Raw genomic sequence first — 24,994 nt, 5'->3', positions numbered from 1 at the left:
CAGGAGTAGAGGAGCAGGAAGGGGAAGGGGGTGGCCATGCGAGGGGACACTTTCAGGCCAAGTCCCAGCTTCAGCCTGATCCTCCTGGGAACCCCGGGGTGTACGTCACACCTCCTGGTTGTCCCGCTCTGAGACAAGGAGCCGGGCTTCGCATTCCCCCAGCAGCCAGTCGTGGGCTGAGGACACCTGGGGCGTTGGGAACTCCCTGGCTTCTCCTTGGCTTAACATCTGGAGCTGCTTGTGAATCGTGCCGCCACACACACCCGAGTGCAGGTGTCTTCTGCACAGACTGCGGGCCTCGCTCTTCTGAATGCCGCTAGCTCGCCACCCACCCACGGGTGAACCTGGTCAGGGTACTTTCTCTCGGGGGCAGACTCTGATCCTGGCGGGCTACCGGTGTTTCTGTTTGCTCGTTTCTTTCTTCCATTTCGGGAAAGGCTTCCTTACTGGGTGTGGAAATCTCCTATGCCTTTCCTCGCCTATTCTGTCAGCTTTAAAATTCTCTTTCAGTTGCCACCCTCACAGATGGATTAGGAAACTCTTTCCGGTGCACTCATTAGTGAAATGACCTCAATGAAGCTGGAATCCAATATCTAATGGCCGATTTTTAGCGAGTCCACACGCCAGGGTGGTCGGGGTCCAATGCAGCCCCGGCCAGGCCCAGGCCCCGGCCCCTTGGACTGGGCCACAGGAGGACACAGAGGAGGGTCCCGGCCGCCCCCGGTCGCGTTGCCGGCAGTTCTCCAAGGGCTTGGGCGTTTTCCAGAGGTAGGAGATGGAGGGGACTGATTTCTTCAGCGCCCCACAAACCACGCCACCCCACCCATGGGACACATCCCTAGAGAGAGAGAGAGACGCCCCATACACTCGCTCCCCTCCCCCATGCGCTGTGCCCCAGCCCGGGCCCGGGGGAATAGGCGGCAGCCCACCCACAGGGTGGGGGGCACAGCTGAAAGGGGTTGTCGGGGAGGGCGGCCCCTGCCTGGGGTCAAAGGGCGGGCGATCCGCGCGTGCGCAATCGGCGGCGGAGGCGGCGGCGGCGGCGGCGGCGGCGGCGGCGGCCACGAGCTGGGGGTGGGGGGCGGGTAGGTGAAGGAGGCCAGGCGAGGAGAGGAAGGGGGCTGGAAGGTCTCCACCTTGGCGAGTCCAGCCGTGGAGGCGCATCTTGTGTGAGTGTGAGTGTGTGTGTGTGTGTGTGTGTATAGAGAGACAGCCCCCCACCCCGGCCCACCGCTCCCTGCCCGCCCCGCCCCGCCCCGCCTGTCACCCCCGTCCCTCGGAGCCCGCCGGACCCGGCCGGTGAACTCAACAGGCCCGGCCCGGCGCGGGTCAGCGCCGGTGCGGGGCCTGGGGCGGGAGGAGGCGGCGGGGAAGCGCAGAGAGGCTCGGCTTCTTGAGCGGGGCAGGGGCGCCCTCCGCCGTCTAGGGCCACACCACCCTGAACGCGCCCGACCTCGTCTGGTCTCGGAAGCTAAGCAGGGTCGGGCCTGGTTAGTACTTGGATGGGAGACCGCCTGGGAATACCGGGTGCCGTAGGCTTCTTCTTTTTTTTTTTTTTTTTTTTTGCCTCTTGTTCTGTCCCCTCTCTGGGAGCGAGGCGGCGGCCCGGGGCGGGGGTCACCCCCACCCTCAGCGCCCGCCGCGGTGCCTGGCGCCCCAGCCCGCACCGTGGGGCCTCCTCTTGTCCCAAGCCGCGACACCGCCGTCACGCGGCAGCATGCGTGGCTTCTGGACTGTCAGGTCTCAGACCAAAGGTCTGCTCTGTGGGAACCGACACGCTGGAGGAAACCTTGAGAGTCTGAGAGGGGAGGGAGTTCCAGAAGAAGGCCAGGATGTCATTTTGAGGGAGTATGTGACCAGAACTCGTCCCGTTGCTTTTGGGGTTCTATGGGCTACACGTAGGAATCTTTGGTGGTGGCACCTGATGTTGGGGGATCCGGAGTCACACCCAGACCTGCTCCACAGGCCTCCTTTTACTTTTCTCTTCGGATTCATTATTTTTAAAAAGTGTCTCTTATCTCTATGATTGCATTTTCTTTTCTCTCTCTTTTCAAGCAGATGATGGGAGTCCAAGTATTAAGGTGACATGTGTTGCCCGTGCCCCCCTCCCCCCTGTGTTCTTATTCATTTACCTCTGATGTCGTTCCAGCGTATTGTGGGGGTACCAATGTTAAGGTCGGGTACGTTGCCCTCTCCCAGCCTCCCCCCTCGGGTCAGAGCCTCAAGTGCGCCCATCCCCCAGTCGGTGCGCACCCACCCCATTCCTAATGGAGGTGTATGCCCATCCCCTCCCCCCACCCGCCCGACACCCACCCGATGAAGGTGATTCCTCTGTGTCCACTTAGGTGTCCATCGGTTCGTACCCATTTGCTGGTGAGCGCGAGCACGTGGTGCTCGTGTGTCCATTCTTGGGCTACCTGGCTTACTGGAACGGGTTCCAGCTCTGGCCAGGAGAACCACGAGAGGTGCCCTCTCACCGCTGCTCCTCCTAGCTGAATAGCACTCCGTGGTGTCCACGCGCCACATTTCATTTACGCACTCGTGGGTCGATGGGCACTCGGGTCGCTTCCAGGTCTTTGCGATTGTGACTTGTGCCCTGACTCTAACCCTAACCCTTACCCAGCCCGTCTCCTCCTCGGCCCCTGCCTGACTGACTCCTTCCCGCCCGGCCTGTCACCTGTCACCGTCCTCTGCCCCTGCCTGACACGCTCCTCCCCGCCCGGGCCGTCACCGTCCTCGGCCCCTGCCTGACGGGGCTCCTCCGTCGCCTGGGCCTTCCAAGGGCTTGGTGTGGACGCTGGTTCCAGGACGCCCTCCCAGGAACCCGGTAGCAGGGCGGCCGCAGCGTCTCGCGCCACCCAACCGTCCGCCGGCCGGCGGCCGTCGCTAAGTGGCCTGCGGGGGACGTGCCCCCACTGTGGGGCGGGCGCCCAGCCTGGTGTCTTCTCCGAGGCCCCGTGGCTGCTTCCCCCCCCCCCCCCGCAAGGGGAGAGCCGCGGAGGTGGGGACCGCCTCCTCGTGGGGACGTACACCCAGCTCTCCACGTCGGATTCCGGGGCTCTCTGTCCTGCCAGAAGGCCCAGCTGGCCTGCGGGTCCTTAGAGTGGCAAAAACATCCGAAAACTGAGATTGAGGGTCCGGTGGTTGTCTGCACTTTTGTGCTGGGCACCCCAGGGAGGCCCGGGGGCTGGCTGGACAACGCGGTCTGCTGGGCAGGGGGGGGGGTTTGGAGGAGCAACTGATGCCCTTTGCACTTTGGGTAGCAAGTGTCTGAGGTGTCTCTGAGCCCTGCGCCATGTCGGGGGTGGGGGGTGGGAGGTCGGGGGGGTGGAGGAGCAGGAGGAGGAGGAGGAGGAGGTGGGAAGGGCCGTGGCCTGCAGTCGTCTTCCCGGGGTGGCTTCTTCCACAGGCTGCTTGGCCTGGGCTCCCTGCACCTGGGCCTTTGGAGGACTGGCCCTGTGCTTGCCAACGCTTCCCCTGCAGGGACCCAGAGCTGGGAGGTTGCATCTCTCAGCCCTGGGTCGGGCAGAGCCCCAGCGGGCCATGCCCACAACCTCTCTCAGCACGGGTCCCCCAGAAGGCTCCTTTGGGACCAGGATTCTCTTGCGGGTGACTCTTTAAGGTCTGGCCCCTGGATGGAGGGGCACCAGGAGTAGAGGAGCAGGAAGGGGAAGGGGGTGGCCATGCGAGGGGACACTTTCAGGCCAAGTCCCAGCTTCAGCCTGATCCTCCTGGGAACCCCGGGGTGTACGTCACACCTCCTGGTTGTCCCGCTCTGAGACAAGGAGCCGGGCTTCGCATTCCCCCAGCAGCCAGTCGTGGGCTGAGGACACCTGGGGCGTTGGGAACTCCCTGGCTTCTCCTTGGCTTAACATCTGGAGCTGCTTGTGAATCGTGCCGCCACACACACCCGAGTGCAGGTGTCTTCTGCACAGACTGCGGGCCTCGCTCTTCTGAATGCCGCTAGCTCGCCACCCACCCACGGGTGAACCTGGTCAGGGTACTTTCTCTCGGGGGCAGACTCTGATCCTGGCGGGCTACCGGTGTTTCTGTTTGCTCGTTTCTTTCTTCCATTTCGGGAAAGGCTTCCTTACTGGGTGTGGAAATCTCCTATGCCTTTCCTCGCCTATTCTGTCAGCTTTAAAATTCTCTTTCAGTTGCCACCCTCACAGATGGATTAGGAAACTCTTTCCGGTGCACTCATTAGTGAAATGACCTCAATGAAGCTGGAATCCAATATCTAATGGCCGATTTTTAGCGAGTCCACACGCCAGGGTGGTCGGGGTCCAATGCAGCCCCGGCCAGGCCCAGGCCCCGGCCCCTTGGACTGGGCCACAGGAGGACACAGAGGAGGGTCCCGGCCGCCCCCGGTCGCGTTGCCGGCAGTTCTCCAAGGGCTTGGGCGTTTTCCAGAGGTAGGAGATGGAGGGGACTGATTTCTTCAGCGCCCCACAAACCACGCCACCCCACCCATGGGACACATCCCTAGAGAGAGAGAGAGACGCCCCATACACTCGCTCCCCTCCCCCATGCGCTGTGCCCCAGCCCGGGCCCGGGGGAATAGGCGGCAGCCCACCCACAGGGTGGGGGGCACAGCTGAAAGGGGTTGTCGGGGAGGGCGGCCCCTGCCTGGGGTCAAAGGGCGGGCGATCCGCGCGTGCGCAATCGGCGGCGGAGGCGGCGGCGGCGGCGGCGGCGGCGGCGGCGGCCACGAGCTGGGGGTGGGGGGCGGGTAGGTGAAGGAGGCCAGGCGAGGAGAGGAAGGGGGCTGGAAGGTCTCCACCTTGGCGAGTCCAGCCGTGGAGGCGCATCTTGTGTGAGTGTGAGTGTGTGTGTGTGTGTGTGTGTATAGAGAGACAGCCCCCCACCCCGGCCCACCGCTCCCTGCCCGCCCCGCCCCGCCCCGCCTGTCACCCCCGTCCCTCGGAGCCCGCCGGACCCGGCCGGTGAACTCAACAGGCCCGGCCCGGCGCGGGTCAGCGCCGGTGCGGGGCCTGGGGCGGGAGGAGGCGGCGGGGAAGCGCAGAGAGGCTCGGCTTCTTGAGCGGGGCAGGGGCGCCCTCCGCCGTCTAGGGCCACACCACCCTGAACGCGCCCGACCTCGTCTGGTCTCGGAAGCTAAGCAGGGTCGGGCCTGGTTAGTACTTGGATGGGAGACCGCCTGGGAATACCGGGTGCCGTAGGCTTCTTCTTTTTTTTTTTTTTTTTTTTTGCCTCTTGTTCTGTCCCCTCTCTGGGAGCGAGGCGGCGGCCCGGGGCGGGGGTCACCCCCACCCTCAGCGCCCGCCGCGGTGCCTGGCGCCCCAGCCCGCACCGTGGGGCCTCCTCTTGTCCCAAGCCGCGACACCGCCGTCACGCGGCAGCATGCGTGGCTTCTGGACTGTCAGGTCTCAGACCAAAGGTCTGCTCTGTGGGAACCGACACGCTGGAGGAAACCTTGAGAGTCTGAGAGGGGAGGGAGTTCCAGAAGAAGGCCAGGATGTCATTTTGAGGGAGTATGTGACCAGAACTCGTCCCGTTGCTTTTGGGGTTCTATGGGCTACACGTAGGAATCTTTGGTGGTGGCACCTGATGTTGGGGGATCCGGAGTCACACCCAGACCTGCTCCACAGGCCTCCTTTTACTTTTCTCTTCGGATTCATTATTTTTAAAAAGTGTCTCTTATCTCTATGATTGCATTTTCTTTTCTCTCTCTTTTCAAGCAGATGATGGGAGTCCAAGTATTAAGGTGACATGTGTTGCCCGTGCCCCCCTCCCCCCTGTGTTCTTATTCATTTACCTCTGATGTCGTTCCAGCGTATTGTGGGGGTACCAATGTTAAGGTCGGGTACGTTGCCCTCTCCCAGCCTCCCCCCTCGGGTCAGAGCCTCAAGTGCGCCCATCCCCCAGTCGGTGCGCACCCACCCCATTCCTAATGGAGGTGTATGCCCATCCCCTCCCCCCACCCGCCCGACACCCACCCGATGAAGGTGATTCCTCTGTGTCCACTTAGGTGTCCATCGGTTCGTACCCATTTGCTGGTGAGCGCGAGCACGTGGTGCTCGTGTGTCCATTCTTGGGCTACCTGGCTTACTGGAACGGGTTCCAGCTCTGGCCAGGAGAACCACGAGAGGTGCCCTCTCACCGCTGCTCCTCCTAGCTGAATAGCACTCCGTGGTGTCCACGCGCCACATTTCATTTACGCACTCGTGGGTCGATGGGCACTCGGGTCGCTTCCAGGTCTTTGCGATTGTGACTTGTGCCCTGACTCTAACCCTAACCCTTACCCAGCCCGTCTCCTCCTCGGCCCCTGCCTGACTGACTCCTTCCCGCCCGGCCTGTCACCTGTCACCGTCCTCTGCCCCTGCCTGACACGCTCCTCCCCGCCCGGGCCGTCACCGTCCTCGGCCCCTGCCTGACGGGGCTCCTCCGTCGCCTGGGCCTTCCAAGGGCTTGGTGTGGACGCTGGTTCCAGGACGCCCTCCCAGGAACCCGGTAGCAGGGCGGCCGCAGCGTCTCGCGCCACCCAACCGTCCGCCGGCCGTCGCTAAGTGGCCTGCGGGGGACGTGCCCCCACTGTGGGGCGGGCGCCCAGCCTGGTGTCTTCTCCGAGGCCCCGTGGCTGCTTCCCCCCCCCCCCCGCAAGGGGAGAGCCGCGGAGGTGGGGACCGCCTCCTCGTGGGGACGTACACCCAGCTCTCCACGTCGGATTCCGGGGCTCTCTGTCCTGCCAGAAGGCCCAGCTGGCCTGCGGGTCCTTAGAGTGGCAAAAACATCCGAAAACTGAGATTGAGGGTCCGGTGGTTGTCTGCACTTTTGTGCTGGGCACCCCAGGGAGGCCCGGGGGCTGGCTGGACAACGCGGTCTGCTGGGCAGGGGGGGGGGTTTGGAGGAGCAACTGATGCCCTTTGCACTTTGGGTAGCAAGTGTCTGAGGTGTCTCTGAGCCCTGCGCCATGTCGGGGGTGGGGGGTGGGAGGTCGGGGGGGTGGAGGAGCAGGAGGAGGAGGAGGAGGAGGTGGGAAGGGCCGTGGCCTGCAGTCGTCTTCCCGGGGTGGCTTCTTCCACAGGCTGCTTGGCCTGGGCTCCCTGCACCTGGGCCTTTGGAGGACTGGCCCTGTGCTTGCCAACGCTTCCCCTGCAGGGACCCAGAGCTGGGAGGTTGCATCTCTCAGCCCTGGGTCGGGCAGAGCCCCAGCGGGCCATGCCCACAACCTCTCTCAGCACGGGTCCCCCAGAAGGCTCCTTTGGGACCAGGATTCTCTTGCGGGTGACTCTTTAAGGTCTGGCCCCTGGATGGAGGGGCACCAGGAGTAGAGGAGCAGGAAGGGGAAGGGGGTGGCCATGCGAGGGGACACTTTCAGGCCAAGTCCCAGCTTCAGCCTGATCCTCCTGGGAACCCCGGGGTGTACGTCACACCTCCTGGTTGTCCCGCTCTGAGACAAGGAGCCGGGCTTCGCATTCCCCCAGCAGCCAGTCGTGGGCTGAGGACACCTGGGGCGTTGGGAACTCCCTGGCTTCTCCTTGGCTTAACATCTGGAGCTGCTTGTGAATCGTGCCGCCACACACACCCGAGTGCAGGTGTCTTCTGCACAGACTGCGGGCCTCGCTCTTCTGAATGCCGCTAGCTCGCCACCCACCCACGGGTGAACCTGGTCAGGGTACTTTCTCTCGGGGGCAGACTCTGATCCTGGCGGGCTACCGGTGTTTCTGTTTGCTCGTTTCTTTCTTCCATTTCGGGAAAGGCTTCCTTACTGGGTGTGGAAATCTCCTATGCCTTTCCTCGCCTATTCTGTCAGCTTTAAAATTCTCTTTCAGTTGCCACCCTCACAGATGGATTAGGAAACTCTTTCCGGTGCACTCATTAGTGAAATGACCTCAATGAAGCTGGAATCCAATATCTAATGGCCGATTTTTAGCGAGTCCACACGCCAGGGTGGTCGGGGTCCAATGCAGCCCCGGCCAGGCCCAGGCCCCGGCCCCTTGGACTGGGCCACAGGAGGACACAGAGGAGGGTCCCGGCCGCCCCCGGTCGCGTTGCCGGCAGTTCTCCAAGGGCTTGGGCGTTTTCCAGAGGTAGGAGATGGAGGGGACTGATTTCTTCAGCGCCCCACAAACCACGCCACCCCACCCATGGGACACATCCCTAGAGAGAGAGAGAGACGCCCCATACACTCGCTCCCCTCCCCCATGCGCTGTGCCCCAGCCCGGGCCCGGGGGAATAGGCGGCAGCCCACCCACAGGGTGGGGGGCACAGCTGAAAGGGGTTGTCGGGGAGGGCGGCCCCTGCCTGGGGTCAAAGGGCGGGCGATCCGCGCGTGCGCAATCGGCGGCGGAGGCGGCGGCGGCGGCGGCGGCGGCGGCGGCGGCCACGAGCTGGGGGTGGGGGGCGGGTAGGTGAAGGAGGCCAGGCGAGGAGAGGAAGGGGGCTGGAAGGTCTCCACCTTGGCGAGTCCAGCCGTGGAGGCGCATCTTGTGTGAGTGTGAGTGTGTGTGTGTGTGTGTGTGTATAGAGAGACAGCCCCCCACCCCGGCCCACCGCTCCCTGCCCGCCCCGCCCCGCCCCGCCTGTCACCCCCGTCCCTCGGAGCCCGCCGGACCCGGCCGGTGAACTCAACAGGCCCGGCCCGGCGCGGGTCAGCGCCGGTGCGGGGCCTGGGGCGGGAGGAGGCGGCGGGGAAGCGCAGAGAGGCTCGGCTTCTTGAGCGGGGCAGGGGCGCCCTCCGCCGTCTAGGGCCACACCACCCTGAACGCGCCCGACCTCGTCTGGTCTCGGAAGCTAAGCAGGGTCGGGCCTGGTTAGTACTTGGATGGGAGACCGCCTGGGAATACCGGGTGCCGTAGGCTTCTTCTTTTTTTTTTTTTTTTTTTTTGCCTCTTGTTCTGTCCCCTCTCTGGGAGCGAGGCGGCGGCCCGGGGCGGGGGTCACCCCCACCCTCAGCGCCCGCCGCGGTGCCTGGCGCCCCAGCCCGCACCGTGGGGCCTCCTCTTGTCCCAAGCCGCGACACCGCCGTCACGCGGCAGCATGCGTGGCTTCTGGACTGTCAGGTCTCAGACCAAAGGTCTGCTCTGTGGGAACCGACACGCTGGAGGAAACCTTGAGAGTCTGAGAGGGGAGGGAGTTCCAGAAGAAGGCCAGGATGTCATTTTGAGGGAGTATGTGACCAGAACTCGTCCCGTTGCTTTTGGGGTTCTATGGGCTACACGTAGGAATCTTTGGTGGTGGCACCTGATGTTGGGGGATCCGGAGTCACACCCAGACCTGCTCCACAGGCCTCCTTTTACTTTTCTCTTCGGATTCATTATTTTTAAAAAGTGTCTCTTATCTCTATGATTGCATTTTCTTTTCTCTCTCTTTTCAAGCAGATGATGGGAGTCCAAGTATTAAGGTGACATGTGTTGCCCGTGCCCCCCTCCCCCCTGTGTTCTTATTCATTTACCTCTGATGTCGTTCCAGCGTATTGTGGGGGTACCAATGTTAAGGTCGGGTACGTTGCCCTCTCCCAGCCTCCCCCCTCGGGTCAGAGCCTCAAGTGCGCCCATCCCCCAGTCGGTGCGCACCCACCCCATTCCTAATGGAGGTGTATGCCCATCCCCTCCCCCCACCCGCCCGACACCCACCCGATGAAGGTGATTCCTCTGTGTCCACTTAGGTGTCCATCGGTTCGTACCCATTTGCTGGTGAGCGCGAGCACGTGGTGCTCGTGTGTCCATTCTTGGGCTACCTGGCTTACTGGAACGGGTTCCAGCTCTGGCCAGGAGAACCACGAGAGGTGCCCTCTCACCGCTGCTCCTCCTAGCTGAATAGCACTCCGTGGTGTCCACGCGCCACATTTCATTTACGCACTCGTGGGTCGATGGGCACTCGGGTCGCTTCCAGGTCTTTGCGATTGTGACTTGTGCCCTGACTCTAACCCTAACCCTTACCCAGCCCGTCTCCTCCTCGGCCCCTGCCTGACTGACTCCTTCCCGCCCGGCCTGTCACCTGTCACCGTCCTCTGCCCCTGCCTGACACGCTCCTCCCCGCCCGGGCCGTCACCGTCCTCGGCCCCTGCCTGACGGGGCTCCTCCGTCGCCTGGGCCTTCCAAGGGCTTGGTGTGGACGCTGGTTCCAGGACGCCCTCCCAGGAACCCGGTAGCAGGGCGGCCGCAGCGTCTCGCGCCACCCAACCGTCCGCCGGCCGGCGGCCGTCGCTAAGTGGCCTGCGGGGGACGTGCCCCCACTGTGGGGCGGGCGCCCAGCCTGGTGTCTTCTCCGAGGCCCCGTGGCTGCTTCCCCCCCCCCCCCGCAAGGGGAGAGCCGCGGAGGTGGGGACCGCCTCCTCGTGGGGACGTACACCCAGCTCTCCACGTCGGATTCCGGGGCTCTCTGTCCTGCCAGAAGGCCCAGCTGGCCTGCGGGTCCTTAGAGTGGCAAAAACATCCGAAAACTGAGATTGAGGGTCCGGTGGTTGTCTGCACTTTTGTGCTGGGCACCCCAGGGAGGCCCGGGGGCTGGCTGGACAACGCGGTCTGCTGGGCAGGGGGGGGGGTTTGGAGGAGCAACTGATGCCCTTTGCACTTTGGGTAGCAAGTGTCTGAGGTGTCTCTGAGCCCTGCGCCATGTCGGGGGTGGGGGGTGGGAGGTCGGGGGGGTGGAGGAGCAGGAGGAGGAGGAGGAGGAGGTGGGAAGGGCCGTGGCCTGCAGTCGTCTTCCCGGGGTGGCTTCTTCCACAGGCTGCTTGGCCTGGGCTCCCTGCACCTGGGCCTTTGGAGGACTGGCCCTGTGCTTGCCAACGCTTCCCCTGCAGGGACCCAGAGCTGGGAGGTTGCATCTCTCAGCCCTGGGTCGGGCAGAGCCCCAGCGGGCCATGCCCACAACCTCTCTCAGCACGGGTCCCCCAGAAGGCTCCTTTGGGACCAGGATTCTCTTGCGGGTGACTCTTTAAGGTCTGGCCCCTGGATGGAGGGGCACCAGGAGTAGAGGAGCAGGAAGGGGAAGGGGGTGGCCATGCGAGGGGACACTTTCAGGCCAAGTCCCAGCTTCAGCCTGATCCTCCTGGGAACCCCGGGGTGTACGTCACACCTCCTGGTTGTCCCGCTCTGAGACAAGGAGCCGGGCTTCGCATTCCCCCAGCAGCCAGTCGTGGGCTGAGGACACCTGGGGCGTTGGGAACTCCCTGGCTTCTCCTTGGCTTAACATCTGGAGCTGCTTGTGAATCGTGCCGCCACACACACCCGAGTGCAGGTGTCTTCTGCACAGACTGCGGGCCTCGCTCTTCTGAATGCCGCTAGCTCGCCACCCACCCACGGGTGAACCTGGTCAGGGTACTTTCTCTCGGGGGCAGACTCTGATCCTGGCGGGCTACCGGTGTTTCTGTTTGCTCGTTTCTTTCTTCCATTTCGGGAAAGGCTTCCTTACTGGGTGTGGAAATCTCCTATGCCTTTCCTCGCCTATTCTGTCAGCTTTAAAATTCTCTTTCAGTTGCCACCCTCACAGATGGATTAGGAAACTCTTTCCGGTGCACTCATTAGTGAAATGACCTCAATGAAGCTGGAATCCAATATCTAATGGCCGATTTTTAGCGAGTCCACACGCCAGGGTGGTCGGGGTCCAATGCAGCCCCGGCCAGGCCCAGGCCCCGGCCCCTTGGACTGGGCCACAGGAGGACACAGAGGAGGGTCCCGGCCGCCCCCGGTCGCGTTGCCGGCAGTTCTCCAAGGGCTTGGGCGTTTTCCAGAGGTAGGAGATGGAGGGGACTGATTTCTTCAGCGCCCCACAAACCACGCCACCCCACCCATGGGACACATCCCTAGAGAGAGAGAGAGACGCCCCATACACTCGCTCCCCTCCCCCATGCGCTGTGCCCCAGCCCGGGCCCGGGGGAATAGGCGGCAGCCCACCCACAGGGTGGGGGGCACAGCTGAAAGGGGTTGTCGGGGAGGGCGGCCCCTGCCTGGGGTCAAAGGGCGGGCGATCCGCGCGTGCGCAATCGGCGGCGGAGGCGGCGGCGGCGGCGGCGGCGGCGGCGGCGGCGGCCACGAGCTGGGGGTGGGGGGCGGGTAGGTGAAGGAGGCCAGGCGAGGAGAGGAAGGGGGCTGGAAGGTCTCCACCTTGGCGAGTCCAGCCGTGGAGGCGCATCTTGTGTGAGTGTGAGTGTGTGTGTGTGTGTGTGTGTATAGAGAGACAGCCCCCCACCCCGGCCCACCGCTCCCTGCCCGCCCCGCCCCGCCCCGCCTGTCACCCCCGTCCCTCGGAGCCCGCCGGACCCGGCCGGTGAACTCAACAGGCCCGGCCCGGCGCGGGTCAGCGCCGGTGCGGGGCCTGGGGCGGGAGGAGGCGGCGGGGAAGCGCAGAGAGGCTCGGCTTCTTGAGCGGGGCAGGGGCGCCCTCCGCCGTCTAGGGCCACACCACCCTGAACGCGCCCGACCTCGTCTGGTCTCGGAAGCTAAGCAGGGTCGGGCCTGGTTAGTACTTGGATGGGAGACCGCCTGGGAATACCGGGTGCCGTAGGCTTCTTCTTTTTTTTTTTTTTTTTTTTTGCCTCTTGTTCTGTCCCCTCTCTGGGAGCGAGGCGGCGGCCCGGGGCGGGGGTCACCCCCACCCTCAGCGCCCGCCGCGGTGCCTGGCGCCCCAGCCCGCACCGTGGGGCCTCCTCTTGTCCCAAGCCGCGACACCGCCGTCACGCGGCAGCATGCGTGGCTTCTGGACTGTCAGGTCTCAGACCAAAGGTCTGCTCTGTGGGAACCGACACGCTGGAGGAAACCTTGAGAGTCTGAGAGGGGAGGGAGTTCCAGAAGAAGGCCAGGATGTCATTTTGAGGGAGTATGTGACCAGAACTCGTCCCGTTGCTTTTGGGGTTCTATGGGCTACACGTAGGAATCTTTGGTGGTGGCACCTGATGTTGGGGGATCCGGAGTCACACCCAGACCTGCTCCACAGGCCTCCTTTTACTTTTCTCTTCGGATTCATTATTTTTAAAAAGTGTCTCTTATCTCTATGATTGCATTTTCTTTTCTCTCTCTTTTCAAGCAGATGATGGGAGTCCAAGTATTAAGGTGACATGTGTTGCCCGTGCCCCCCTCCCCCCTGTGTTCTTATTCATTTACCTCTGATGTCGTTCCAGCGTATTGTGGGGGTACCAATGTTAAGGTCGGGTACGTTGCCCTCTCCCAGCCTCCCCCCTCGGGTCAGAGCCTCAAGTGCGCCCATCCCCCAGTCGGTGCGCACCCACCCCATTCCTAATGGAGGTGTATGCCCATCCCCTCCCCCCACCCGCCCGACACCCACCCGATGAAGGTGATTCCTCTGTGTCCACTTAGGTGTCCATCGGTTCGTACCCATTTGCTGGTGAGCGCGAGCACGTGGTGCTCGTGTGTCCATTCTTGGGCTACCTGGCTTACTGGAACGGGTTCCAGCTCTGGCCAGGAGAACCACGAGAGGTGCCCTCTCACCGCTGCTCCTCCTAGCTGAATAGCACTCCGTGGTGTCCACGCGCCACATTTCATTTACGCACTCGTGGGTCGATGGGCACTCGGGTCGCTTCCAGGTCTTTGCGATTGTGACTTGTGCCCTGACTCTAACCCTAACCCTTACCCAGCCCGTCTCCTCCTCGGCCCCTGCCTGACTGACTCCTTCCCGCCCGGCCTGTCACCTGTCACCGTCCTCTGCCCCTGCCTGACACGCTCCTCCCCGCCCGGGCCGTCACCGTCCTCGGCCCCTGCCTGACGGGGCTCCTCCGTCGCCTGGGCCTTCCAAGGGCTTGGTGTGGACGCTGGTTCCAGGACGCCCTCCCAGGAACCCGGTAGCAGGGCGGCCGCAGCGTCTCGCGCCACCCAACCGTCCGCCGGCCGGCGGCCGTCGCTAAGTGGCCTGCGGGGGACGTGCCCCCACTGTGGGGCGGGCGCCCAGCCTGGTGTCTTCTCCGAGGCCCCGTGGCTGCTTTCCCCCCCCCCCCCGCAAGGGGAGAGAGAGCCGCGGAGGTGGGGACCGCCTCCTCGTGGGGACGTACACCCAGCTCTCCACGTCGGATTCCGGGGCTCTCTGTCCTGCCAGAAGGCCCAGCTGGCCTGCGGGTCCTTAGAGTGGCAAAAACATCCGAAAACTGAGATTGAGGGTCCGGTGGTTGTCTGCACTTTTGTGCTGGGCACCCCAGGGAGGCCCGGGGGCTGGCTGGACAACGCGGTCTGCTGGGCAGGGGGGGGGGTTTGGAGGAGCAACTGATGCCCTTTGCACTTTGGGTAGCAAGTGTCTGAGGTGTCTCTGAGCCCTGCGCCATGTCGGGGGTGGGGGGTGGGAGGTCGGGGGGGTGGAGGAGCAGGAGGAGGAGGAGGAGGAGGTGGGAAGGGCCGTGGCCTGCAGTCGTCTTCCCGGGGTGGCTTCTTCCACAGGCTGCTTGGCCTGGGCTCCCTGCACCTGGGCCTTTGGAGGACTGGCCCTGTGCTTGCCAACGCTTCCCCTGCAGGGACCCAGAGCTGGGAGGTTGCATCTCTCAGCCCTGGGTCGGGCAGAGCCCCAGCGGGCCATGCCCACAACCTCTCTCAGCACGGGTCCCCCAGAAGGCTCCTTTGGGACCAGGATTCTCTTGCGGGTGACTCTTTAAGGTCTGGCCCCTGGATGGAGGGGCACCAGGAGTAGAGGAGCAGGAAGGGGAAGGGGGTGGCCATGCGAGGGGACACTTTCAGGCCAAGTCCCAGCTTCAGCCTGATCCTCCTGGGAACCCCGGGGTGTACGTCACACCTCCTGGTTGTCCCGCTCTGAGACAAGGAGCCGGGCTTCGCATTCCCCCAGCAGCCAGTCGTGGGCTGAGGACACCTGGGGCGTTGGGAACTCCCTGGCTTCTCCTTGGCTTAACATCTGGAGCTGCTTGTGAATCGTGCCGCCACACACACCCGAGTGCAGGTGTCTTCTGCACAGACTGCGGGCCTCGCTCTTCTGAATGCCGCTAGCTCGCCACCCACCCACGGGTGAACCTGGTCAGGGTACTTTCTCTCGGGGGCAGACTCTGATCCTGGCGGGCTACCGGTGTTTCTGTTTGCTCGTTTCTTTCTTCCATTTCGGGAAAGGCTTCCTTACTGGGTGTGGAAATCTCCTATGCCTTTCCTCGCCTATTCTGTCAGCTTTAAAATTCTCTTTCAGTTGCCACCCTCACAGATGGATTAGGAAACTCTTTCCGGTGCACTCATTAGTGAAATGACCTCAATGAAGCTGGAATCCAATATCTAATGGCCGATTTTTAGCGAGTCCACACGCCAGGGTGGTCGGGGTCCAATGCAGCCCCGGCCAGGCCCAGGCCCCGGCCCCTTGGACTGGGCCACAGGAGGACACAGAGGAGGGTCCCGGCCGCCCCCGGTCGCGTTGCCGGCAGTTCTCCAAGGGCTTGGGCGTTTTCCAGAGGTAGGAGATGGAGGGGACTGATTTCTTCAGCGCCCCACAAACCACGCCACCCCACCCATGGGACACATCCCTAGAGAGAGAGAGAGACGCCCCATACACTCGCTCCCCTCCCCCATGCGCTGTGCCCCAGCCCGGGCCCGGGGGAATAGGCGGCAGCCCACCCACAGGGTGGGGGGCACAGCTGAAAGGGGTTGTCGGGGAGGGCGGCCCCTGCCTGGGGTCAAAGGGCGGGCGATCCGCGCGTGCGCAATCGGCGGCGGAGGCGGCGGCGGCGGCGGCGGCGGCGGCGGCGGCGGCCACGAGCTGGGGGTGGGGGGCGGGTAGGTGAAGGAGGCCAGGCGAGGAGAGGAAGGGGGCTGGAAGGTCTCCACCTTGGCGAGTCCAGCCGTGGAGGCGCATCTTGTGTGAGTGTGAGTGTGTGTGTGTGTGTGTGTGTATAGAGAGACAGCCCCCCACCCCGGCCCACCGCTCCCTGCCCGCCCCGCCCCGCCCCGCCTGTCACCCCCGTCCCTCGGAGCCCGCCGGACCCGGCCGGTGAACTCAACAGGCCCGGCCCGGCGCGGGTCAGCGCCGGTGCGGGGCCTGGGGCGGGAGGAGGCGGCGGGGAAGCGCAGAGAGGCTCGGCTTCTTGAGCGGGGCAGGGGCGCCCTCCGCCGTCTAGGGCCACACCACCCTGAACGCGCCCGACCTCGTCTGGTCTCGGAAGCTAAGCAGGGTCGGGCCTGGTTAGTACTTGGATGGGAGACCGCCTGGGAATACCGGGTGCCGTAGGCTTCTTCTTTTTTTTTTTTTTTTTTTTTGCCTCTTGTTCTGTCCCCTCTCTGGGAGCGAGGCGGCGGCCCGGGGCGGGGGTCACCCCCACCCTCAGCGCCCGCCGCGGTGCCTGGCGCCCCAGCCCGCACCGTGGGGCCTCCTCTTGTCCCAAGCCGCGACACCGCCGTCACGCGGCAGCATGCGTGGCTTCTGGACTGTCAGGTCTCAGACCAAAGGTCTGCTCTGTGGGAACCGACACGCTGGAGGAAACCTTGAGAGTCTGAGAGGGGAGGGAGTTCCAGAAGAAGGCCAGGATGTCATTTTGAGGGAGTATGTGACCAGAACTCGTCCCGTTGCTTTTGGGGTTCTATGGGCTACACGTAGGAATCTTTGGTGGTGGCACCTGATGTTGGGGGATCCGGAGTCACACCCAGACCTGCTCCACAGGCCTCCTTTTACTTTTCTCTTCGGATTCATTATTTTTAAAAAGTGTCTCTTATCTCTATGATTGCATTTTCTTTTCTCTCTCTTTTCAAGCAGATGATGGGAGTCCAAGTATTAAGGTGACATGTGTTGCCCGTGCCCCCCTCCCCCCTGTGTTCTTATTCATTTACCTCTGATGTCGTTCCAGCGTATTGTGGGGGTACCAATGTTAAGGTCGGGTACGTTGCCCTCTCCCAGCCTCCCCCCTCGGGTCAGAGCCTCAAGTGCGCCCATCCCCCAGTCGGTGCGCACCCACCCCATTCCTAATGGAGGTGTATGCCCATCCCCTCCCCCCACCCGCCCGACACCCACCCGATGAAGGTGATTCCTCTGTGTCCACTTAGGTGTCCATCGGTTCGTACCCATTTGCTGGTGAGCGCGAGCACGTGGTGCTCGTGTGTCCATTCTTGGGCTACCTGGCTTACTGGAACGGGTTCCAGCTCTGGCCAGGAGAACCACGAGAGGTGCCCTCTCACCGCTGCTCCTCCTAGCTGAATAGCACTCCGTGGTGTCCACGCGCCACATTTCATTTACGCACTCGTGGGTCGATGGGCACTCGGGTCGCTTCCAGGTCTTTGCGATTGTGACTTGTGCCCTGACTCTAACCCTAACCCTTACCCAGCCCGTCTCCTCCTCGGCCCCTGCCTGACTGACTCCTTCCCGCCCGGCCTGTCACCTGTCACCGTCCTCTGCCCCTGCCTGACACGCTCCTCCCCGCCCGGGCCGTCACCGTCCTCGGCCCCTGCCTGACGGGGCTCCTCCGTCGCCTGGGCCTTCCAAGGGCTTGGTGTGGACGCTGGTTCCAGGACGCCCTCCCAGGAACCCGGTAGCAGGGCGGCCGCAGCGTCTCGCGCCACCCAACCGTCCGCCGGCCGGCGGCCGTCGCTAAGTGGCCTGCGGGGGACGTGCCCCCACTGTGGGGCGGGCGCCCAGCCTGGTGTCTTCTCCGAGGCCCCGTGGCTGCTTTCCCCCCCCCCCCCGCAAGGGGAGAGCCGCGGAGGTGGGGACCGCCTCCTCGTGGGGACGTACACCCAGCTCTCCACGTCGGATTCCGGGGCTCTCTGTCCTGCCAGAAGGCCCAGCTGGCCTGCGGGTCCTTAGAGTGGCAAAAACATCCGAAAACTGAGATTGAGGGTCCGGTGGTTGTCTGCACTTTTGTGCTGGGCACCCCAGGGAGGCCCGGGGGCTGGCTGGACAACGCGGTCTGCTGGGCAGGGGGGGGGGTTTGGAGGAGCAACTGATGCCCTTTGCACTTTGGGTAGCAAGTGTCTGAGGTGTCTCTGAGCCCTGCGCCATGTCGGGGGTGGGGGGTGGGAGGTCGGGGGGGTGGAGGAGCAGGAGGAGGAGGAGGAGGAGGTGGGAAGGGCCGTGGCCTGCAGTCGTCTTCCCGGGGTGGCTTCTTCCACAGGCTGCTTGGCCTGGGCTCCCTGCACCTGGGCCTTTGGAGGACTGGCCCTGTGCTTGCCAACGCTTCCCCTGCAGGGACCCAGAGCTGGGAGGTTGCATCTCTCAGCCCTGGGTCGGGCAGAGCCCCAGCGGGCCATGCCCACAACCTCTCTCAGCACGGGTCCCCCAGAAGGCTCCTTTGGGACCAGGATTCTCTTGCGGGTGACTCTTTAAGGTCTGGCCCCTGGATGGAGGGGCACCAGGAGTAGAGGAGCAGGAAGGGGAAGGGGGTGGCCATGCGAGGGGACACTTTCAGGCCAAGTCCCAGCTTCAGCCTGATCCTCCTGGGAACCCCGGGGTGTACGTCACACCTCCTGGTTGTCCCGCTCTGAGACAAGGAGCCGGGCTTCGCATTCCCCCAGCAGCCAGTCGTGGGCTGAGGACACCTGGGGCGTTGGGAACTCCCTGGCTTCTCCTTGGCTTAACATCTGGAGCTGCTTGTGAATCGTGCCGCCACACACACCCGAGTGCAGGTGTCTTCTGCACAGACTGCGGGCCTCGCTCTTCTGAATGCCGCTAGCTCGCCACCCACCCACGGGTGAACCTGGTCAGGGTACTTTCTCTCGGGGGCAGACTCTGATCCTGGCGGGCTACCGGTGTTTCTGTTTGCTCGTTTCTTTCTTCCATTTCGGGAAAGGCTTCCTTACTGGGTGTGGAAATCTCCTATGCCTTTCCTCGCCTATTCTGTCAGCTTTAAAATTCTCTTTCAGTTGCCACCCTCACAGATGGATTAGGAAACTCTTTCCGGTGCACTCATTAGTGAAATGACCTCAATGAAGCTGGAATCCAATATCTAATGGCCGATTTTTAGCGAGTCCACACGCCAGGGTGGTCGGGGTCCAATGCAGCCCCGGCCAGGCCCAGGCCCCGGCCCCTTGGACTGGGCCACAGGAGGACACAGAGGAGGGTCCCGGCCGCCCCCGGTCGCGTTGCCGGCAGTTCTCCAAGGGCTTGGGCGTTTTCCAGAGGTAGGAGATGGAGGGGACTGATTTCTTCAGCGCCCCACAAACCACGCCACCCCACCCATGGGACACATCCCTAGAGAGAGAGAGAGACGCCCCATACACTCGCTCCCCTCCCCCATGCGCTGTGCCCCAGCCCGGGCCCGGGGGAATAGGCGGCAGCCCACCCACAGGGTGGGGGGCCCAGCTGAAAGGGGTTGTCGGGGAGGGCGGCCCCTGCCTGGGGTCAAAGGGCGGGCGATCCGCGCGTGCGCAATCGGCGGCGGAGGCGGCGGCGGCGGCGGCGGCGGCGGCGGCGGCGGCCACGAGCTGGGGGTGGGGGGCGGGTAGGTGAAGGAGGCCAGGCGAGGAGAGGAAGGGGGCTGGAAGGTCTCCACCTTGGCGAGTCCAGCCGTGGAGGCGCATCTTGTGTGAGTGTGAGTGTGTGTGTGTGTGTGTGTGTGTATAGAGAGACAGCCCCCCACCCCGGCCCACCGCTCCCTGCCCGCCCCGCCCCGCCCCGCCTGTCACCCCCGTCCCTCGGAGCCCGCCGGACCCGGCCGGTGAACTCAACAGGCCCGGCCCGGCGCGGGTCAGCGCCGGTGCGGGGCCTGGGGCGGGAGGAGGCGGCGGGGAAGCGCAGAGAGGCTCGGCTTCTTGAGCGGGGCAGGGGCGCCCTCCGCCGTCTAGGGCCACACCACCCTGAACGCGCCCGACCTCGTCTGGTCTCGGAAGCTAAGCAGGGTCGGGCCTGGTTAGTACTTGGATGGGAGACCGCCTGGGAATACCGGGTGCCGTAGGCTTCTTCTTTTTTTTTTTTTTTTTTTTTGCCTCTTGTTCTGTCCCCTCTCTGGGAGCGAGGCGGCGGCCCGGGGCGGGGGTCACCCCCACCCTCAGCGCCCGCCGCGGTGCCTGGCGCCCCAGCCCGCACCGTGGGGCCTCCTCTTGTCCCAAGCCGCGACACCGCCGTCACGCGGCAGCATGCGTGGCTTCTGGACTGTCAGGTCTCAGACCAAAGGTCTGCTCTGTGGGAACCGACACGCTGGAGGAAACCTTGAGAGTCTGAGAGGGGAGGGAGTTCCAGAAGAAGGCCAGGATGTCATTTTGAGGGAGTATGTGACCAGAACTCGTCCCGTTGCTTTTGGGGTTCTATGGGCTACACGTAGGAATCTTTGGTGGTGGCACCTGATGTTGGGGGATCCGGAGTCACACCCAGACCTGCTCCACAGGCCTCCTTTTACTTTTCTCTTCGGATTCATTATTTTTAAAAAGTGTCTCTTATCTCTATGATTGCATTTTCTTTTCTCTCTCTTTTCAAGCAGATGATGGGAGTCCAAGTATTAAGGTGACATGTGTTGCCCGTGCCCCCCTCCCCCCTGTGTTCTTATTCTACCTCTGATGTCGTTCCAGCGTATTGTGGGGGTACCAATGTTAAGGTCGGGTACGTTGCCCTCTCCCAGCCTCCCCCCTCGGGTCAGAGCCTCAAGTGCGCCCATCCCCCAGTCGGTGCGCACCCACCCCATTCCTAATGGAGGTGTATGCCCATCCCCTCCCCCCACCCGCCCGACACCCACCCGATGAAGGTGATTCCTCTGTGTCCACTTAGGTGTCCATCGGTTCGTACCCATTTGCTGGTGAGCGCGAGCACGTGGTGCTCGTGTGTCCATTCTTGGGCTACCTGGCTTACTGGAACGGGTTCCAGCTCTGGCCAGGAGAACCACGAGAGGTGCCCTCTCACCGCTGCTCCTCCTAGCTGAATAGCACTCCGTGGTGTCCACGCGCCACATTTCATTTACGCACTCGTGGGTCGATGGGCACTCGGGTCGCTTCCAGGTCTTTGCGATTGTGACTTGTGCCCTGACTCTAACCCTAACCCTTACCCAGCCCGTCTCCTCCTCGGCCCCTGCCTGACTGACTCCTTCCCGCCCGGCCTGTCACCTGTCACCGTCCTCTGCCCCTGCCTGACACGCTCCTCCCCGCCCGGGCCGTCACCGTCCTCGGCCCCTGCCTGACGGGGCTCCTCCGTCGCCTGGGCCTTCCAAGGGCTTGGTGTGGACGCTGGTTCCAGGACGCCCTCCCAGGAACCCGGTAGCAGGGCGGCCGCAGCGTCTCGCGCCACCCAACCGTCCGCCGGCCGGCGGCCGTCGCTAAGTGGCCTGCGGGGGACGTGCCCCCACTGTGGGGCGGGCGCCCAGCCTGGTGTCTTCTCCGAGGCCCCGTGGCTGCTTTCCCCCCCCCCCCGCAAGGGGAGAGCCGCGGAGGTGGGGACCGCCTCCTCGTGGGGACGTACACCCAGCTCTCCACGTCGGATTCCGGGGCTCTCTGTCCTGCCAGAAGGCCCAGCTGGCCTGCGGGTCCTTAGAGTGGCAAAAACATCCGAAAACTGAGATTGAGGGTCCGGTGGTTGTCTGCACTTTTGTGCTGGGCACCCCAGGGAGGCCCGGGGGCTGGCTGGACAACGCGGTCTGCTGGGCAGGGGGGGGGGTTTGGAGGAGCAACTGATGCCCTTTGCACTTTGGGTAGCAAGTGTCTGAGGTGTCTCTGAGCCCTGCGCCATGTCGGGGGTGGGGGGTGGGAGGTCGGGGGGGTGGAGGAGCAGGAGGAGGAGGAGGAGGAGGTGGGAAGGGCCGTGGCCTGCAGTCGTCTTCCCGGGGTGGCTTCTTCCACAGGCTGCTTGGCCTGGGCTCCCTGCACCTGGGCCTTTGGAGGACTGGCCCTGTGCTTGCCAACGCTTCCCCTGCAGGGACCCAGAGCTGGGAGGTTGCATCTCTCAGCCCTGGGTCGGGCAGAGCCCCAGCGGGCCATGCCCACAACCTCTCTCAGCACGGGTCCCCCAGAAGGCTCCTTTGGGACCAGGATTCTCTTGCGGGTGACTCTTTAAGGTCTGGCCCCTGGATGGAGGGGCACCAGGAGTAGAGGAGCAGGAAGGGGAAGGGGGTGGCCATGCGAGGGGACACTTTCAGGCCAAGTCCCAGCTTCAGCCTGATCCTCCTGGGAACCCCGGGGTGTACGTCACACCTCCTGGTTGTCCCGCTCTGAGACAAGGAGCCGGGCTTCGCATTCCCCCAGCAGCCAGTCGTGGGCTGAGGACACCTGGGGCGTTGGGAACTCCCTGGCTTCTCCTTGGCTTAACATCTGGAGCTGCTTGTGAATCGTGCCGCCACACACACCCGAGTGCAGGTGTCTTCTGCACAGACTGCGGGCCTCGCTCTTCTGAATGCCGCTAGCTCGCCACCCACCCACGGGTGAACCTGGTCAGGGTACTTTCTCTCGGGGGCAGACTCTGATCCTGGCGGGCTACCGGTGTTTCTGTTTGCTCGTTTCTTTCTTCCATTTCGGGAAAGGCTTCCTTACTGGGTGTGGAAATCTCCTATGCCTTTCCTCGCCTATTCTGTCAGCTTTAAAATTCTCTTTCAGTTGCCACCCTCACAGATGGATTAGGAAACTCTTTCCGGTGCACTCATTAGTGAAATGACCTCAATGAAGCTGGAATCCAATATCTAATGGCCGATTTTTAGCGAGTCCACACGCCAGGGTGGTCGGGGTCCAATGCAGCCCCGGCCAGGCCCAGGCCCCGGCCCCTTGGACTGGGCCACAGGAGGACACAGAGGAGGGTCCCGGCCGCCCCCGGTCGCGTTGCCGGCAGTTCTCCAAGGGCTTGGGCGTTTTCCAGAGGTAGGAGATGGAGGGGACTGATTTCTTCAGCGCCCCACAAACCACGCCACCCCACCCATGGGACACATCCCTAGAGAGAGAGAGAGACGCCCCATACACTCGCTCCCCTCCCCCATGCGCTGTGCCCCAGCCCGGGCCCGGGGGAATAGGCGGCAGCCCACCCACAGGGTGGGGGGCCCAGCTGAAAGGGGTTGTCGGGGAGGGCGGCCCCTGCCTGGGGTCAAAGGGCGGGCGATCCGCGCGTGCGCAATCGGCGGCGGAGGCGGCGGCGGCGGCGGCGGCGGCGGCGGCGGCGGCCACGAGCTGGGGGTGGGGGGCGGGTAGGTGAAGGAGGCCAGGCGAGGAGAGGAAGGGGGCTGGAAGGTCTCCACCTTGGCGAGTCCAGCCGTGGAGGCGCATCTTGTGTGAGTGTGAGTGTGTGTGTGTGTGTGTGTGTGTATAGAGAGACAGCCCCCCACCCCGGCCCACCGCTCCCTGCCCGCCCCGCCCCGCCCCGCCTGTCACCCCCGTCCCTCGGAGCCCGCCGGACCCGGCCGGTGAACTCAACAGGCCCGGCCCGGCGCGGGTCAGCGCCGGTGCGGGGCCTGGGGCGGGAGGAGGCGGCGGGGAAGCGCAGAGAGGCTCGGCTTCTTGAGCGGGGCAGGGGCGCCCTCCGCCGTCTAGGGCCACACCACCCTGAACGCGCCCGACCTCGTCTGGTCTCGGAAGCTAAGCAGGGTCGGGCCTGGTTAGTACTTGGATGGGAGACCGCCTGGGAATACCGGGTGCCGTAGGCTTCTTCTTTTTTTTTTTTTTTTTTTTTGCCTCTTGTTCTGTCCCCTCTCTGGGAGCGAGGCGGCGGCCCGGGGCGGGGGTCACCCCCACCCTCAGCGCCCGCCGCGGTGCCTGGCGCCCCAGCCCGCACCGTGGGGCCTCCTCTTGTCCCAAGCCGCGACACCGCCGTCACGCGGCAGCATGCGTGGCTTCTGGACTGTCAGGTCTCAGACCAAAGGTCTGCTCTGTGGGAACCGACACGCTGGAGGAAACCTTGAGAGTCTGAGAGGGGAGGGAGTTCCAGAAGAAGGCCAGGATGTCATTTTGAGGGAGTATGTGACCAGAACTCGTCCCGTTGCTTTTGGGGTTCTATGGGCTACACGTAGGAATCTTTGGTGGTGGCACCTGATGTTGGGGGATCCGGAGTCACACCCAGACCTGCTCCACAGGCCTCCTTTTACTTTTCTCTTCGGATTCATTATTTTTAAAAAGTGTCTCTTATCTCTATGATTGCATTTTCTTTTCTCTCTCTTTTCAAGCAGATGATGGGAGTCCAAGTATTAAGGTGACATGTGTTGCCCGTGCCCCCCTCCCCCCTGTGTTCTTATTCATTTACCTCTGATGTCGTTCCAGCGTATTGTGGGGGTACCAATGTTAAGGTCGGGTACGTTGCCCTCTCCCAGCCTCCCCCCTCGGGTCAGAGCCTCAAGTGCGCCCATCCCCCAGTCGGTGCGCACCCACCCCATTCCTAATGGAGGTGTATGCCCATCCCCTCCCCCCACCCGCCCGACACCCACCCGATGAAGGTGATTCCTCTGTGTCCACTTAGGTGTCCATCGGTTCGTACCCATTTGCTGGTGAGCGCGAGCACGTGGTGCTCGTGTGTCCATTCTTGGGCTACCTGGCTTACTGGAACGGGTTCCAGCTCTGGCCAGGAGAACCACGAGAGGTGCCCTCTCACCGCTGCTCCTCCTAGCTGAATAGCACTCCGTGGTGTCCACGCGCCACATTTCATTTACGCACTCGTGGGTCGATGGGCACTCGGGTCGCTTCCAGGTCTTTGCGATTGTGACTTGTGCCCTGACTCTAACCCTAACCCTTACCCAGCCCGTCTCCTCCTCGGCCCCTGCCTGACTGACTCCTTCCCGCCCGGCCTGTCACCTGTCACCGTCCTCTGCCCCTGCCTGACACGCTCCTCCCCGCCCGGGCCGTCACCGTCCTCGGCCCCTGCCTGACGGGGCTCCTCCGTCGCCTGGGCCTTCCAAGGGCTTGGTGTGGACGCTGGTTCCAGGACGCCCTCCCAGGAACCCGGTAGCAGGGCGGCCGCAGCGTCTCGCGCCACCCAACCGTCCGCCGGCCGGCGGCCGTCGCTAAGTGGCCTGCGGGGGACGTGCCCCCACTGTGGGGCGGGCGCCCAGCCTGGTGTCTTCTCCGAGGCCCCGTGGCTGCTTTCCCCCCCCCCGCAAGGGGAGAGCCGCGGAGGTGGGGACCGCCTCCTCGTGGGGACGTACACCCAGCTCTCCACGTCGGATTCCGGGGCTCTCTGTCCTGCCAGAAGGCCCAGCTGGCCTGCGGGTCCTTAGAGTGGC

General features: G+C 63.9%; 7 non-coding genes across 7 annotated transcripts; all 7 read left to right on the top strand.

Annotated features, from left to right (window-relative positions):
* The first annotated feature begins 1,420 nt into the window (after window positions 1-1,420).
* On the top strand, window positions 1,421-1,539 carry LOC142869489 (5S ribosomal RNA). Its single transcript, XR_012918090.1, has one exon. It is a non-coding gene; the product is annotated as a 5S ribosomal RNA (ribosomal RNA).
* A 3,528-nt stretch (window positions 1,540-5,067) lies between these two features.
* LOC142869488 (5S ribosomal RNA) lies at window positions 5,068-5,186 on the top strand. The gene has a single exon (XR_012918089.1). It is a non-coding gene; the product is annotated as a 5S ribosomal RNA (ribosomal RNA).
* A 3,520-nt stretch (window positions 5,187-8,706) lies between these two features.
* LOC142869499 (5S ribosomal RNA) lies at window positions 8,707-8,825 on the top strand. Its single transcript, XR_012918100.1, has one exon. It is a non-coding gene; the product is annotated as a 5S ribosomal RNA (ribosomal RNA).
* Window positions 8,826-12,355: 3,530 nt separating this feature from the next.
* LOC142869498 (5S ribosomal RNA) lies at window positions 12,356-12,474 on the top strand. The gene has a single exon (XR_012918099.1). It is a non-coding gene; the product is annotated as a 5S ribosomal RNA (ribosomal RNA).
* A 3,535-nt stretch (window positions 12,475-16,009) lies between these two features.
* On the top strand, window positions 16,010-16,128 carry LOC142869497 (5S ribosomal RNA). Its single transcript, XR_012918098.1, has one exon. It is a non-coding gene; the product is annotated as a 5S ribosomal RNA (ribosomal RNA).
* A 3,533-nt stretch (window positions 16,129-19,661) lies between these two features.
* LOC142869496 (5S ribosomal RNA) lies at window positions 19,662-19,780 on the top strand. The gene has a single exon (XR_012918097.1). It is a non-coding gene; the product is annotated as a 5S ribosomal RNA (ribosomal RNA).
* Window positions 19,781-23,309: 3,529 nt separating this feature from the next.
* On the top strand, window positions 23,310-23,428 carry LOC142869487 (5S ribosomal RNA). The gene has a single exon (XR_012918088.1). It is a non-coding gene; the product is annotated as a 5S ribosomal RNA (ribosomal RNA).
* Window positions 23,429-24,994: the final 1,566 nt, after the last annotated feature.

Source organism: Microcebus murinus, unplaced genomic scaffold (assembly GCF_040939455.1).
Source record: "Microcebus murinus isolate Inina unplaced genomic scaffold, M.murinus_Inina_mat1.0 scaf081_hap2_Mmur4.0, whole genome shotgun sequence".
Taxonomy (NCBI): domain Eukaryota; kingdom Metazoa; phylum Chordata; class Mammalia; order Primates; family Cheirogaleidae; genus Microcebus; species Microcebus murinus.
This window is presented reverse-complemented; position numbering and strand designations above follow the sequence as displayed.